The following is a 17,007-nucleotide window of genomic DNA, read 5'->3' on the forward strand; positions in this document are numbered from 1 at the left end:
AAATTAAGAAATAATTGCCAACAAATGACATTGATATGGGTCTAGAAGAATTAAAAAGTAGTTTCCATATGGAAAAGAAAATCATCTGATGGGAAATAAAGCCATGAAAGACAGGTTTGAGGTCATATCCCTTAGAAAATTAAGGAATTTGTACACTGTTTCCAACACAGTAGGAGACATGGGGAGTGTTTGAGAGCTCTAAGCCAAGTAGTTTCTGAGAAATTATTGGGGAGCACACCTAAAAAAAGGTAGACAAAAAAGAAAAGACAACTTTTTGTAATGCTTGGATGACCTGTTATAATAATAGACTCCCTGGAAATCAATCACAAAGAATTCAAGGAGTTAAAGAGATTTGGAACAGACTTTTGCCCTGAGGTATCTGCAGATTTCTGGTGGCCTAGAACCTGAATTTCAGTGAATCGTGAATTAGTGACAGGACACAAAACTGAGGCCAGAGCAGAAATAGATATCAACACAACAAGGTAAATGGGGAAAAAAAACAATAAAATTAACAACAACAACAATGAAAACTAAATGAAAATCAAAGATATGATATGCAGCACCAATACAACCAAAAGTTAATTCTATGATAAGACTAATAAGGTACAAATCTCTGACAAGAGTAATCAAGGGGGGTGGGCTTGAGAGGGTTTAGACCAGGGGCTGGGATCTTTGATGCGGGGGTTAGAACTGTGGATTCCCAGTCCTTAAATTATAAAAAAAAAACAAACAAACAAAAAAAAGAGTAATCAAGGGGGAAAAAAGGGACAAAGGATGCAAAATACATGAAATGAGGGATGAAAGAGGGACTTAATTAGTGATGCAGCACATCCTAAAAAGATAGTATGAGAATATTATATCAACTTTGTTATAGTAAATTTACATTGATCAGTGAAATGGGCAAATTTCTAGAAAGATTTGTAAACTTACTTGTTCATGAAGACGTAGAAAATCTGAGTCACCTTAGAACTCTCCCAAGAAACTAAAAATATTGTTTTAAAATTTCTCCCAAAGAAAAGCAGCTTGTTGAAATTGTTCTATTGATGCATTCTGCCATGCAATCGAGGAACAGATTATTCCACTATTTTAGAGAAAAGAGAAAAAAGAAATACTCATTATCATAGGTAAAAACTAGCATATCCTTTATACTGAACCATACAGAGTCAGTTTGAAACAGAAAATTATGAGTCAATCTCACATAAAAATTATTAAACTAAGTCCAGGGATATACAAAGAAGACAACACATTATTAACAGATCATGATTATTCTATAAAAGTCGAGTTGATTCAACATTAGAAAATTATGAGATTGCTTTGTTATACTAAAAGATTAGAGGAGAAATCAAGGGACATAAACCTACACATCCATGAAGCTCAACAAACTCTAAGCAGGATAAGTACAAAGAGATTCTCACCAAGCACATCATGCCAAACTTGCAAAAGACAGAAACAAAGAGCAAATCTTGAAAATAGCACATGAGAAGCAACTCATCACATACAAGGGATCCTCAAAAAGAGTATAAGCTGATTTCTTTTCATAATCACGGAGGTCAACAGGCAGTAAGATGACATATATAAGTGCTGAAAGGAGAAAATTGTCAACCAAGAATTCTGTATCTAATAAAATATCCTGCAAAAATGAAGGTGAAATTAAGATTTCCAAGTGAAAAAATCAAAGGGAGTTTATCAGCAGTAGTCCAGCCCTGTAAGAAATGTTCTGTAAGTATCCTCATAGCTCAACTGGTAAAGAATCTGCCTGTAATGCAGGAGACCAGGGTTCAATTCCTGGGTTGGGAAGATCCCTTGGAGAAGGAAATAACAAACCATTCCAGTATTCTTGCCAGGAGAATCCCATGGACAGAGGAGCCTGGCAGGCTACAGTCCATGGGGTCGCAAGAGTCAGACATGACTTAGCAACTAAACCACCACCATAAGAAATGTTATAAAGTGTCCCCCAGACTGAAATAAAGTATACTAGACAATAACTCAAAATCATATGAAGCAATAAGGAGCAACAATAAAAAAGCTATACAGCAAACAATCGTAAATAGTAATGCATATTTGATGTGTAACTCCTCTTTTTCTCCCTATATTATTTGGAAGACAAATGCATTAAAGAATAATTATAAGTAATCATAAAATTATGTTAAGGAGTGGGAGATAGAGTTATAAAGGAAGAGAGATTTGTATACAACTGAAGGATAGTCTAAACAAATTTTCACCTAACAAGTAATAACCAGTGGAGGGACCTGACCTATCAGTTGGTAAGACTTATTACAAAATATACTATTTAGGACACTGTGGCATTAGTGTGGAAATAATCCTATAGACCAATGGAACAAGAAAGAAATGCCAGAATCAGATCTACACACCTTGATGGAAACCTGATATATGAGAGAACTAGAATTGTCAATCAGTAGCAAAGCATAAATTTATCATTAAAATATCTTGGACAAGTGATGATCCATATGGAAAACATTGTTATCTTCAACTATATAAACAATTAATCCCAGATAGATCAAGTACTTGAACTGGAAAAGCAAGAGTAAAAAATTTTAAAAATTAGAGGAAAATACATTTGCCAATGCAGGGTAATAAATAATTTTTAAATCAAGCAGAAAACATAAACCAAAAAGGGAAAGAGTAAAAAAGCATTGCTACTGTCTAGAATAAATTTTAAAATCTTATGAATTCAAATGAAAAAGTCAAATAGTCCCTTTAAAATGAGAAGAACCTATAACAAAAAGTTTTCCAAAGATGAATAGACAGTAAACATAGGAAAATATTTCTTAATGGAAATGACAATCAAGCAATGTGTATTAAAACTAGCATGAACTATAATGTTATATATAAGGTTATAATGTCCAAACAGAATGGTAAAAATTCAGAAGTCTGAAAATGCCAGATATCAGCAGTACGTGGAATAAAGGTTATACACTGCTGATGTAGAATAAAGTTGAATACATTGGTGAAACTACTTTGGAAAACAACTTGGAGTTGCTTGGCATAGGTGCGTCTGTGCATGCCCAGCATTTCTAGGTGTACATTCTAGAGAAGCTCTTGAATACATGAACAGGAGCAAACGTATATAAGAACATGTATAGTGACGCATATTTTGTAATAACAAATCAATCCAAATGTCCGACAGCAGTAGAAAAAAAAATTGAAATTCATTCTTTTTTATTGAGATACAATTGGTAAATAAATTTGTATGTTTCAAGTGTATAACATTGTGATTCAATATTTGTTAGAATGCAGTAGTATACAACAGTGAAACATGAATCCCAGATAAATCAACATAAATATATCTCTAATACTTAATATTGAGTCACAGAGTAATACATTATGATTCCTTTTATATAAAGTACAAAAGAAGGCTAAATAAAATAGCAGAGATTCAGATTTTTATAAGTATATGCACATATGATTTCTACTTAGATTAATACATGCACATACATGACAAACTTGAAGGAAAACAAGGGCTGGGGTTAGTCCACATAATTCAGGAAAGTAGTTACCTTCAGGGCAGAGGAAGGGGGCTTTCAACTGGGCAGAAACTCACAAAACATAGGCTTTCAAATACAAAGGTAATGTCTTATTTCTTAGGCTGAATTAAGAGCAGTGATCATTTTGTTTTTAAAAAATGCAACTTCGGTATACTATATCCATTCTTTTAGTATGCTGTATTTCACTATATAAAGTATTATATTCACAATAGACAACACAATACTTTATAGAAGTAAAAAGTAAGTCTGAGTAGGAAAAAGGAATCGAGTCTAAATTTTAGGAAAATTATTCTGGTGGACATACAGAAGAGAGACATTGATGGTGTCTATTATCCCCATGGAGAATATGAGGTTCGAACCTGGGCAATGCCAGTCAAGGGCAGATTTAGAAGAGAAATGTTATGAATGTATCATTGATAGAAGAGATAAGAGAATTTGTTTACATTTTTAATTGAAGGATAACAGCTTTACAATACTGTATTTGTTTCTTATTACATTAACATGCATCAGCCATATATATATGTGTATATATATACACACACACATATATATATATCCCCTCCCTCTTGAAGATAAGAGGATATTGATGTGTTTTGTCCCTGACTTAGGATGGTGACAATGACCAAGGAGAACTGTAGGAAAGCTCTATTTGAAGGATGAGAAAAGGAATAGGAGTAACCAATAGAAAAATAGACCCACCGAAGAACATCCCAAAGCCAAGTGAGGATTAGGTAGTTTGGAACAGATATAGCTCAATCACTGTAGAGTAAGTTCTGAAATCAACTCCTGGTATGCGAAGTACAGAAATATTTTTCTGAATTTGGGTGAAGGGAGAGGGTGTGGAATAGCAGCTGTGAGAAGTACAATAGGGAAAAATTAGAGACAGAAAGAGGACTGAACAGCAATGAGAGCCCAGCTGAGCTTGGACAGCATGAATCTGTAGGATAGACCTCTGGCACAATTCATGACCTTGAGTGATCATCAAGGTTGCAAATATTTTCATGTTCAAAACATACAGACATACATACACAAACACTCGTGCATGCACTCACACACTCAAGTTTGGACTAAATAATTTGTTAGAGGTCTATCAAAAACCAGAGACCACAATACAGAGGAGACTGTAAAATCCTTTATAATTAGGCCACATAATTGCCATGGATAACTATATTTCCATCTAGACACAGCTTCTTCAGGATTCTGGTTGGTCAGAATTTCCAGGAAAAGTTTAAAAAGGAAGGTTAGTGGAACAAATCAGAGCCCCCACTGCAGCAGTTAACTCTGAAGCAATAACTGATATTCACTCTCTCCCCGCTTTTCACTCACTTTAGACTTTCCTCCCCTTCGGTCTGCACTCTGGTTGGTCCAGGTGGCTTGACAGGTAGTTTGACCCAGGCCCTCATCTCTGGCCTCTTGTTTCTATGTCATTCTCAAGTCATAGTTATTGTACTTGCTCTTCACAGGTACCAATTACAGTGGGCGGGAGAGGCACACATATTTCCCATTGTGTAGCACAGCCCCACTTTTTTGAGATAATCATGGCCAGTTATAAGGAGAAGCCAGAGTGCTATGACAGTGACTTGTGTTTATTGCATTTTACTCTGATCCTTGATGGAAGCATGCTTATTTGTGAACTAGGACCTCAGGACCTACAGAGCCCAGTCTTGCAGAGACAGCAAGCACAGGCTGACCACGTGGGTTACTAGGATCGATGAAGAGGAAGATCGATCCTACTTCCACCCCTAAATTCCCAGACCCATCTGTTTTATCTATTGAGGCCACAGTACCATATAATGGTCTTAATTTCAGTTGCACAGCATGTTCTGAAGGGTAGCACTCCATTGCTTTAGCCTACCATCTCTAAGCCAGCCCCTCAGCTAGACTGTACCTTCAAGAAGCCATTCAATACATTCCATGATCTAATACCAGCTGCTGCATCTTATTTGCTGCAAAGTGGTCTCTTGGTCCATGGTAATGTTATGCAGGATTGCCTGTCAGTGCCTGTAAACCACTCAGTGAACCCTCAGTGGGTGGTACTGGCTAAGGACCTCCAAGCAGAAAAGGCAAACCCATACCTGGAGTAGGATGGGATCCAGTCAAGAGGAAATACTGTAGGAAGAGTCTGATGTAGTCAATATCTAGCAAGTAGCTCACTGGTGTCCTCAAGGAATATTCCTGTATCAGGGTCTGACAATACTCAGTCATAACGGGAAATGTCGGCTCTTCAAGGATCCTGTTAACCACTCTGCTACTAAGGAGCTCACTTCCCTTGTAGCATCTCCCACCATGAGCCCCAGCCTGTGGACACTCTACCACTGAGTGTGCCTATCATCACCAGCAATACCTTCCTCATTTCCTTGGTAAACTCAATGTCCTCCAGACCCTTGTGAAGAATTTGGCCCGTCAATAGGTTTTGAAGCCTCACGTGGTTAACTCACAGCAGCAGCTTCCTTCTCTGAGCCTTGCAATCCTCTCCTCTGCAGTGTCCTCCACAGGACTGTATGGCAGTTCCAGGACTTCTGCTTCATTTAGTGTGTGTGTGTGTGTGTGTGTGTGTGTGTGTGTGTGTGTGTGTTAGTCCTTCAGTCATGTCCAACTCTTTGTGACCCTTAGGACTATAGCCAGCCAGGCTCCTCTGTCCATGGAATTCTCCAGACAAGAATCCTGGAGTGGGTTGCCATTCCCTTCTCCAGGGAATATTTCTGACCCAGGGACTGAACCCAGGTCTCCCGCACTGTAGGCAAATTCTTTACCATCTGAGCCATCAGGGAAGCCCATTCATTTATTGTAGAAAAGTGCTATCACTCACCTCCAAAAACAACCTCAGCAGCATATTAGAACTGTCCTCCAAGCCCCTGTGAGAGTGTTAAATCCTGTGTCATTAGAGAATGGCCTATATTCTACCTTGACCAGCATTATCTCCACCTCTATCTGATAATACTATGATGGTCCGTTCTCAGACAAACTCTCCTGCTTCTTTCTGGAACATGATAATCAAGTCCTGCAAATTGCTATCCTTTTTCCAGTCAGCCAGTGCCTTGATCTGACCGAAGTTATAGGCCAAGAGAGGACTTGAGGGAAGACCTGTCGAGGAGAAACATTGTCTTGTAAGAGACCTCTCTCATTTAAGGCTTCTTCATGTTCTTCAAGCAAGAAAAGAATCTAACTTCCATCAAGAATTAAGCCACCTCTACAGAACTGGGGGTTTTAGGGAAAAAGATTCAGGATTCTCATGCACATTTACCCCAAAATCCCTCCCCAGATCCCATTTGCTTCTTATTAGAACCTACCTTTGACACAGGACATGTGTCTATTCTGAGAATTCAGACTTCTCCTCAATTCAGCCACTTTTACAATTAAATATAAAGGAACCAAACAATATCTGATCATCAGCTGTGTGTGACCTTCTACCTCAGAAGATGAGAGCCTCAAACATTTACAAGAGGGCCTTCTGACTACCACTGTGCTTTAAACTATTGACTAATAGATCTGAGCCTGTCACTTTCTCTCTTCATTGGATCAATAGCCCTTAGCAATAGCCATCTAGTTCCACCGTCTTTACAATGACTATTTTCCCCTTTCTCTCAAATACCTGAGACTTTGTGCCAATTATTACATCCCTTCTACCCGTACTGTATCCCAGCTTATTACAGATGAAAGTATTCACAATATCACTGCCACAGTGTAGCTAGGGTGATCAATAGCCTCCCTCCCAGCAGCTGGGGGGTGGGGCTTGGTGCACATTGCCTGGAATTCAACTTCAGAATCCCATCCTTAAAAGTTGCTTTCTAAGACCACATCTGCTTTCAGCTGCCCTAGGTTAAATTCCCTATTGCTTGCTCAGTTCTTTCTGGCTGTAGCCTGCCAGGACTGTGGCCCGCCAGGCTCCTCTGTCCATGGGATTCTCCAGGCAAGAATACTGGAGTGGGTTGCCATTTCCTCCTCCAGGGGACCCTCCAGACCCAGGGATCAAACCTGCATCTCCTATATATCCTGTATTACAGGTTAATTCTTTACCCACTGAACCATCGGGGAAGCCCTAGGTTCCCTAGAAGCAGAATCTAAGAGAGGACTTCTTGTTTGGCTTATTTATTGAATGTTCCTGAAAGAATGGGACTAAAGGCTACAGGAGAGGGCAGGGGGAGGAACTAAGGAAGGATGTGGTCTTGGCATTCATTTGTTTCCATAAGAAGTTCCGGAGTACACATTGTACCACAGAGTTGGTCAGTTTATGGCAAAAGGATAACACTTCTCTACCGCTGGGTCAGACAGTCGTTGTCTATACAGGAGGGGCAGTGCTGGAAAGGGGCATGTAGACTTCCTGGTGAGGTGCATGCATGTGCGCCCAGTCGCTTCAGTCGTGTCTGACTCTGTGACCCTATGGACTGTAGCCTACCAGGCTCCTCTGTCCAGGAATTCTCCAGGCAAAAATACTGGAGTAGGTTACCATGCCCTCCTCCAGGAGAGCTTCCTAACTCAGGGCTTGAACCCATGTCTCCTGCATCTCTTGCATTTCAAGCAGACTCTACTCACTGAGCCACCTAGGAAGCCCTTCCTGGTGAGGTACCTCCTGTTAAAGAGTAATTCTGCAGGGAAGGCACATCTATGAATGGCTATCAGCCTATCCCCACAGCAGTCAGGAAGTGGATGTCTCACAGCATGCAAGGGATCCAACAGCACGGCACCAGCACCATCCACTTAAGTACTAAGTCTTAAGATACCTTTAGTGTTACAAACTGCAGTAAAACAGAAGAGTAATTCCATGAAATCAAACCATATACCTAAAGCCACGCAGTGATGTGCAGGAACCGGCTTCTATTAGCCCATAGGAGTTAATTATTCACATCTCTTCTCAACTGGGTATTCAGTGATGTCATGTTGGAGGCTTGAAATTGTCCGTGGTGGGAGTACTTACACTATGGAAACCAGCAAAAGCTACGCACCAGGCCCTTTTTTATGGGGGGGAGGGCGGTGGGGAGAAGGGAGAAGATGATGAAGTTGTTAAACATTTACCAGCACACTGCTGACATAGTGCAAGAATCGTTATTTCCAATTTAAGTATAAAAAAAGGTTAAGAAAGAGCAATTAAGTGACAGATTTAGAATTAAAATCTATTTCTCTCTGACTTCATCATATCAGGAATATTAGGCTAACTTAACATACATTTATTGAGTGACAACCATGTGCCAAGCATGGCTGTCACAAAGGCGCATTCTAAACCCACAAAGGAAATGGAATGAAAGTTCACTCTATGGGAAATGGAGAACATGATATCTTGGAAATTTAATTGAATTTCTTCTAGCTATTTTCATGTCTTTGAGATTTTAATAATGTTCTAAAGATTTTTCCCTTTCAGTCTGTAATATGAAGATTTTTTAAAATGTAATCTAAATGCCTCAGTTTATGAGATACATATGCAAAAGCACTTTGGAAGTGCAGAAAGCTTAATACAAATGGATGAATTGTTAATGAGAAAATCATTAGAGAAGATACCGCTCTTTTTCAAAAGGCTGAAGCAATAGATCCCTTGGAGTGAAGAGGAGGAGGACTTAACTGAGTCAAGGCCACTTTTTCTTATGGCTTTCAATCGAGGTGAAACAACTTCTCCAGGCTTTGGTTTTGACAATGATTTTTTAATGTGGTCGGAATTCTTCTGGTCCTGAAGAAAGGAGAAGCTCTTCTCTCTTCCAACATTTGCCTCCATCACCTTTTCAGAGCTGAAACTAGAGTTGTTCCGAAGAAAGTGTTTCAAAACTCAGGCCGCTTCGTATCTTTCCATGCACGTTCAGGGAAAGTTGTTGAGTTCAGGGCCACCATCTTTTTGGATGCTTGGTCGTTTGCTGATTTCAAGACTTTCATATTTCAAACCTCTGGTTCCTTGGTTTTCTTCTCTCACGTCTTTGACTGTAAGCTGCCTCCTCTCTGTCCCAGGCATCCTTGCTGTCCCCTCTTCCCACTCTCTCTGGCAGAACAATACATCATCATTGCAGTGCTCTTGGTCTCCAGTGCTGCAAACATCGATGGCTTTCGAGAGCAAGTATATTCTAACGGAAGAAGAGAAAATGAAAGATGACTTCCTCTTACAATAGTGAAAGGTACAGTCACAGCATTAGGAACAGTTGTAACAGCGGCAAAACTACTGATCTGAGCACCTGACTGGTTCTTAGAGAAAGCAACACGTATACACACAAACGTTCCCACGCAAACACAGAGAGCGAGCGAGCGCATACGATTATATACCTATTTCCTAACTGAACAAAGAAAAGGCAACACAACTCTTTAAAGGGCTGTTTGGCGGGGTGGGGGTGGGGGTAAAATTTCAAAAGACTGCTCTCGAAGCATACTGTATATGAGAGACAAGGAAGGTTATAGATGAGAGACAAAGTGAAAAACAATTCACTTGCTCCAAGAATTTGCTGAACAATTTCATCTTGCCGAATTCCACCCATTCACACATGTATTTAGATCCTAACAATGACTGACAGACATTTGGAAAGCAAAAGTAAAAGTTGACCCGCAGACAGTTCAAATTTGCCATATGCTTGCTGTCACTGTTAGCAGTCTGTAGACCATCCTAATTTATGCTTCAGCAGATTAACCTGATGTATTTTAAAGACTCTGAATACCTGTTTATTTTTTGAATAAGGCATTTTATTTTCCCTTATTATCCATAAATATGACAGCAGTGATAAATGAGTAAGGGCAGATTTAAGTAGATGGAAAGGGGAGATAAAGGGTTTTTCCTCCTATGACCTCTAACAAATATTTTCCACTTAAATGATCGCCTTACTAACAAATTCTCAAAAAATATACATCAGGTGCAATTTCAGAAATAAAAGTTCTTTCCTTCCACATAGCCTAAACAGAATTTTAAAAGGAACTTATTAGTGCTTAAAAATCACTATACTTTAAATGGCATGTGTGTATGTGTATGCAAATGACTAATCATATACTTTTTTTAAACTAATATTTGCGTTTTTAAATTTTGTTACTCTCTTGTGCATTTAAGCAATCAAATATCCTGTCAACTAGATGCCCTTTCCTTTTCTTTCATGAAACTACATTTCTTAGGCATTATTGTAGATGTAAAATATTTCTGATGGAAAGGGAAAGAATTACTATCACTTGTTTTAAAATTTGATACTTCAGTCCAAATCTACTCAATCTTTCCTCTTTGTGCCTTTGAGGGTAGGTCTTCAACTTTCCCAGTTTTAATCAGATAGCCCAGATGGTCATGCTTATGGTAAAAATATCATTAAGGACTGGATAAATAAAATAATTAAGAGATTTACTAATTAATTTTTAAAGATTCTAGATTTTGAGCTAGGGCTATAGATTGTATTACATAGGCTTTGTCTCTTTTGCTTTTAACAAAAGTGGTTAATAGTGGTTGGTGTGTGGTAATGCTCAGTAAGTGAATTTTAATTAGTTATTAATGGTTATTTACAAGTTATCATATGTAGTCTGCTTTTAAAGGTGCCATACTTATGTCAAAATATTCTAAAATAATGAAACCCACCATCTAAAACATGCATGGCCATTCATTATTTTAAAATAAAATATTCTGTTGCTTACATTTGAGCAAACTTTACTTTTCACATATCTCTTCTGACAGTATTTAAAGTATGAAGCATGAACAGAGTTAAGTAACTACAGCAAGTCATAGAAATTACACGTGGAGACAGAGTGAAATGGCTTAACTGCAGGCTTGTGCTTGTCGCCACACTGGTGGACAAAGCCGGTGGGACTAGGAGAGACCTGATCTGCACCTCACCCGACAACATCCACCTGGCTTTTTTTCACAGCAAAACCTCCTTGTCCTTTAAATTCTCGAGGTGAGGAGGGTAGGAATGATGCACCGGATTCATCTGAAGCACCAACAAGACTCTTGGTTCATCTGGAGAAGCGAAGCCCTGGGCAGCTGGCACCCTTCCACAGGGAGCTACAAACTCCACTTTGCCACATTGCGAGTCTCCCCAGGCAGCAGATGTCTCGTAGCTGCCGCGCAGGTCTCCAACTCCACCACACCACCTGGACAACATATTTAATGTACCGATGGTGTGTTTGTCGCCACTTGGGAAAGATTTTTTAAATTTTATTTCATTTTTCTCTCAACACCTTCCTGATTAGTGAAATTTGGCCTCAGATTGCAAAACTTTGTATTCAAAAATATAAGGGGGAAGAATCAAGACTCACATTTCTTCCCATCACCCCAATTCCCCACCCCCAAATCATTCTGGAAAAAAAAATGCATCCATCTTCCATATCATTACAATGCTCTTTTATTCTTTAAAAATGGAATCTTTCCACAGAGCAGTTCTGCTGAACCACTACGCAGAAAACTTATACAACGAACTGTGAGATGGTTCACCCTCCTGCTTGGCTCCAGCAGCACCAACTTCAACACGCCTCCACCACGACTTTAAACGGTGGGTGCAATCCTCGTAGAACATTATCTGGAAAACATTCTGACTTTTTCGGCTGCTAAAGTGATACTTACAGTACCGTTGTGTCTGTTTAGTTTAAAAATGAGGTTGATAACGATAATGCTTTTCCTAAGATGATCTTCTACTTTTTAATGATACCCGTAGTTTCCCCTACATAAATGACTAAATCCTTACAGAATCTCGGTCTTGATTAGCACTCCTGCTAGTAAAATTTCACATACTAAATCAGCACCAGCTGTAGCAAGAAAGAAAGAAAAAGGCAAGTGTAAATGTTCCATATGCCCCACCAAATTGGCATCTGTGTCAGTAACCCTTTTTTTTAAACTATTGTATACATACATTCTCTTAAGTGTTTTGTTCACAGAATACTGCTAACAAAATTCCTCTGTTGGCATCTCAAGGAAAGAGCCTGTCCTTGGTATAATTCAATGGCACAAAATACAATTTCTCCTTCTCTTCATGTGGTCACAGACACACCTGAGTTCTATGTATATAAGTTGCTTCAAGTTAGTGAACCTTTATTTTGACATCTGTTCCCTGTAATATGACATGGCAGTGCTCTTATAAAGCTGCTTTACAGTTGAAATTCAATTGGTAGCAATACCAAACAATGTTAGAGAGACAATAGAATTATTTTGGTCACCTGGAAGGTATCTCAGAGACCAGGCTCAAAACAAATAATCTGGAATGTGTTGACTGTAGAAAGCATTTGTGATCACTCTCATGTTGTCACTCTGGTTTTCTTCCCATCATGAAGTGTCTCTTCACAGAACTAAAGATGCATCAGAAGTAATCCCGAAGCTACAGCTAAGATAACATATCATGTCACTTTAGGTGGTTTTCTTATCCACTGGGACCTTACTGTCTGAAATCCAGTAGGTATAGTTCTTCAGGAACATATTTAAACCATCAACATGAATACCACAATAACCATCAGAAAGCTACAAGCATAGAAGAGTGTACTAATTAAATGTTTACATACAAAGAGTGTCGGTAGGCTATGGCCCAGAGATAGCTGTCTCACAGAGAGAGCTCTCTGGAACCTGGCTACCCTGGTAAATGCGTGCGTGCTCAGTGGCTTAGTCATATCCGACTCTTTGGGACTCCATGGACTGTAGCCCACTAGGCTCCTCTGTCCATGAGATTTCCCAGGCAAGAATAGTGGAGTGGGTTGCCTTTTCCTTCTCCAGGGGATCTCTCTGACCCAGGGATAGAATCTGAATCTCCTGCATTGGCAGGGGATTCTTTTACTGCTGAGCCAAGAGAAGCTGGTTATCCTGGTAGACCACTGTATATGGAAGAAAGAACACCCATTTCTTTGTGACAGTCACTAATTCCTGATAATGTGTTCTCACAAAGGTTGATATTTTGTGTTGCTCTCGTTTACCTCCATGTCTACCTCTCTGGATTTAACTATAAACTCCTTGAGATAGTTTCTCTATAGTCTTTTATCTGTCTCACTGAAGTAGCAGAGTTCAGCAGATACCCAACAAATGTCTGTCCAAATCAAAATGGTTAAGGAATGCTCAAATTTTTGTTAGAATCTAAATGAACTGGTTGATGAATAGTTTACCGATTGGGATCAAGTGATCCAATTACATAAGGACAAAGGAAAATGGCTGAAAATTTCTTTTGTTTCCCTGAAGTTTTCCTACTATATAAACTCCCTTTCATCAAATGTTATTATATGGGTATAGAGATTTAGTTAAAGTTACTCTCAATAACTTTTTTATATCAAAGGGTAAAAATCAGAAGGCATTTTGGTGACAAGTTAAAAATCTCTTGGATTTTCTGAACCAGTTTACCTAAATTCTTAGCAAAACAATTAGAGAAGGGAATGCGGGAAAATTCACAACTACAGTATATTTTGCAGACTGCTTTTATAAAATATGAAAATCCATTCTCTTAGAAACATGGAGCTTCTTTTACAAGACAATGGCTCCTCTCTCTAGTACTGTTGCTAATCCAACAAAGCCGCTAGCCTCCTCCCATGGAAGCTGTGAATGGAATTCCCATAGTGGCAACTTCGAATGAGATGATCCAATGTTTATACACACGAAATTCAACTACACTTACCAACCGTATAGTGATCTTGCAGCTGTTATAATGATTATACTGAACTGATTCTTAAAACCCTTGGTCATATTATAGTTGACGGTAGCAGTGGTAAAATCTGTATTTCTGCTAATCTATCGCTTCCAGAAAGTAAGTGCAGTTGTTGATATAGCTTTCTGTTCCCAAATATCAGCAGAGTAATACAGAGTATGTATTTGTTCAATGACTCCTGAATACATGATGCTTTTGAACAACCGATTTCTTACATGGTTGCCTTCTTATTTTTTAGTCCTAGTCTGTAATTGGCATGTTTATTTTAATACAGTTGCATGGATGATAAATTACACACAGATATGGGATTTCTCCAAATGACAGACAAGTATAAAAATGAACTTGGAGAGTCAATCAATCAAGAAGTCCTTCCTGAGAACACTGTGTGTGCACGCCGTCCTACGACACTTCATAATGGAGAGTCATAGGCCCTGATGAATAAGAACAATCGCTGATGCAAGTCAGGACAGCATCAAGCTGGCATTCTGGTTGCTCTATGCCTGTGTCTCCTTGGTAAATATTTTGAATATCAACTTCGGTTTCTGATTGAAGGCAATTAGTGATTGTGCTGTGAAGACACAATGTGATTATCATCTTAAAAGAATTAGACAATAGAGGAATATGAAAAACAGGGTAGTTTATACAATGCCTACAGGAAGTTTATAGACAATGGTCGTGTTCACTAGGCAAAGTTCAGGAGGTGATGACGTGTGGAATTTTCATTTAGGGCACCGATCTTTAAGGCGGTGTCTGGACCAATCCTGTGTCTGGACACTGGGGACTGATGCCCATCACTGTCATTGCCTTTTATAATTTCATAGGCTTTGCTAACCAAAAGCTACCTCACTCTCCGCAGATGCATGCCAGGGTACTTTGTGTGGGGTGGTTGCTTCTTAAAAGGCCACAGCCAGGTCACACACTATTTAAAACGCTACTTTATTTAAGACAACTTTCAAGTGTTCCTTCTCCCTTTGCTATCTATGATTGCCCCATTTCAGTTTGCCATAGAACAGCTGTTTCGATATCCAGCATTTATCTGTTCTCCACATGCATCCAGCCCAGAGGGATTGTTAAGCAGATCATTGTTTTAATTCTGGCTAGATTCCAGGTCCCCATTATTAGTGATCCTGTCTTAACATTTACTGTTCAGTTTGGCTCACAGGTGATGTTGATTAAATTGGATATGCCATCTGGGGTGGCTTTTCGTCTGGTAGGCACATTCAAGGCAGAGCATACCTACTGCTTCATTTGGGTCTGAAGCTTTACACCTCATGTGATGGCATTCTGGACATGGCTGTGTGCAACCTGGGCTTGAGTCCTGGCTTCTCCAGCTAGTAGTTTTTTTTGAAATTGGGCAATCCACTCCTCTATTCAGGGCTTTAATTTTCTAATGAATAAAACAGAATCATCACTAATTCATTCTTTCACTTAGTTCCATGTTCATTTTTTAACCATTTACTAGGCAGCCACTATTTGCCTGAGAGTCTGCCAGGTTTGGAAAAATCAGAGATAAGTATAAAGAATATACTGGTATTACGTGTATCATTTACAAAATACGTCTTTATGCAATAGACTTGAGCAAAGAGCTATGAAGCCTGGAGGGAAAAACAACAAAATCTATTCCCAAGAATCACAGGATTTCTCAAGAAGGACATGAGCATTGAGTTGTATCCTATAACTCAAGAGCTCCAAATCTTGCTTTTGTGCATCTCATCAATGAAAATATTCATGTGAGGATAACACATAACAATTTTATCCCTATGTCTTGGGTGAAAATGTCAAACATGTACAATTTTTTTTTTTAATTCCATCAGTTAATTTAAGTAAGCAAAGCAAACTTAACTACATGTGCTACATTCCACCTGGGATTGTTTTGAGAAGCAAATGGCATGATGTGTGAACCAAGTAAAATGCTGGAGAAAGCTTTTGAATCTGTGGGTGATGTTGCATGCCCTTCCTATCCCAAGAGGCGGTCCAAGGATTGAATTAGAACATGAATGTGAAAGAATATTGGAAATGTAAAGCATCGATAATAACAAGAACAATAAGAGTCAACACTGATTCCACTCTTACAATATTTGAAGCATCATCCTAAATGTTTTATATGAATTAGCTCATTTATTTCTCCCAACAGCCAATATCGTATGTTCTAAAGCTGAGCCATCTAAAGTGTTGACATCGCTCACACCTCTTTCAACTTTTTCATAGGGTTTGTCCTAGAATTACTTCACTTTTTACAGATGAAGAAATGAGGTACAGATAAAACTACACAATAATTTAAAAAATTGAAAATACAATATATAACCCAAAGAAAGGCAATGCCAAAGAATGCTCAAACTACCGCACAATTGCACTCATCTCACATGCTAGTAAAGTAATGCTCAAAATTCTCCAAGCTAGGCTTCAGCAATATGTGAACCGTGAACTTCCTGATGTTCAAGCTGGTTTTAGAAAAGGCAGAGGAACCAGAGATCAAATTGCCAACATCCACTGGATGATGGAAAAAGCAAGAGAGTTCCAGAAAAACATCTATTTCTGCTTTACTGACTATGCCAAAACCTTTGACTGTGTGGATCACAATAAACTGTGGAAAATTCTTCAAGAGATGGGAATACCAGACCACCTGACCTGCCTCTTGAGAAACCTGTATGCGGGTCAGGAAGCAACAGTTAGAACTGGACATGGAACAACAGACTGGTTTCAAATAGGAAAAGGAGTACGTCAAGGCTGTATATTGTCACCCTGTTTAACTTATATGCAGAGTACATCATGAGAAACACTGGACTGGAAGAAACACAAGCTGGAATCAAGATTGCTGGGAGAAATATCAATAACCTCAGATATGCAGATGACACCACCCTTATGGCAGAAAGTGAAGAGGAACTCAAAAGCCTCTTGATGAAAGTGAAAGAGGAGAGTGAAAAAGTTGGCTTAAAGCTCAACATTCA

General features: G+C 39.0%; 1 long non-coding RNA gene across 1 annotated transcript in view; it reads right to left on the bottom strand.

Annotated features, from left to right (window-relative positions):
- Positions 1-8,765: 8,765 nt before the first annotated feature.
- Positions 8,766-17,007, bottom strand: part of LOC147378287 (uncharacterized) — a 32,063-nt gene continuing 23,821 nt past the window's right edge. The window contains exon 3 of the long non-coding RNA XR_015145779.1: positions 8,766-9,550. This is a non-coding gene — a long non-coding RNA (uncharacterized LOC147378287). The remainder of the gene's footprint in view (positions 9,551-17,007) is intronic.

This window comes from Bos grunniens, chromosome 2 (genome assembly GCF_055505025.1).
Source record: "Bos grunniens cultivar Pamir isolate PY7600 chromosome 2, Bosgru_T2T1.0, whole genome shotgun sequence".
Classification (NCBI taxonomy): Eukaryota; Metazoa; Chordata; class Mammalia; order Artiodactyla; family Bovidae; genus Bos; species Bos grunniens.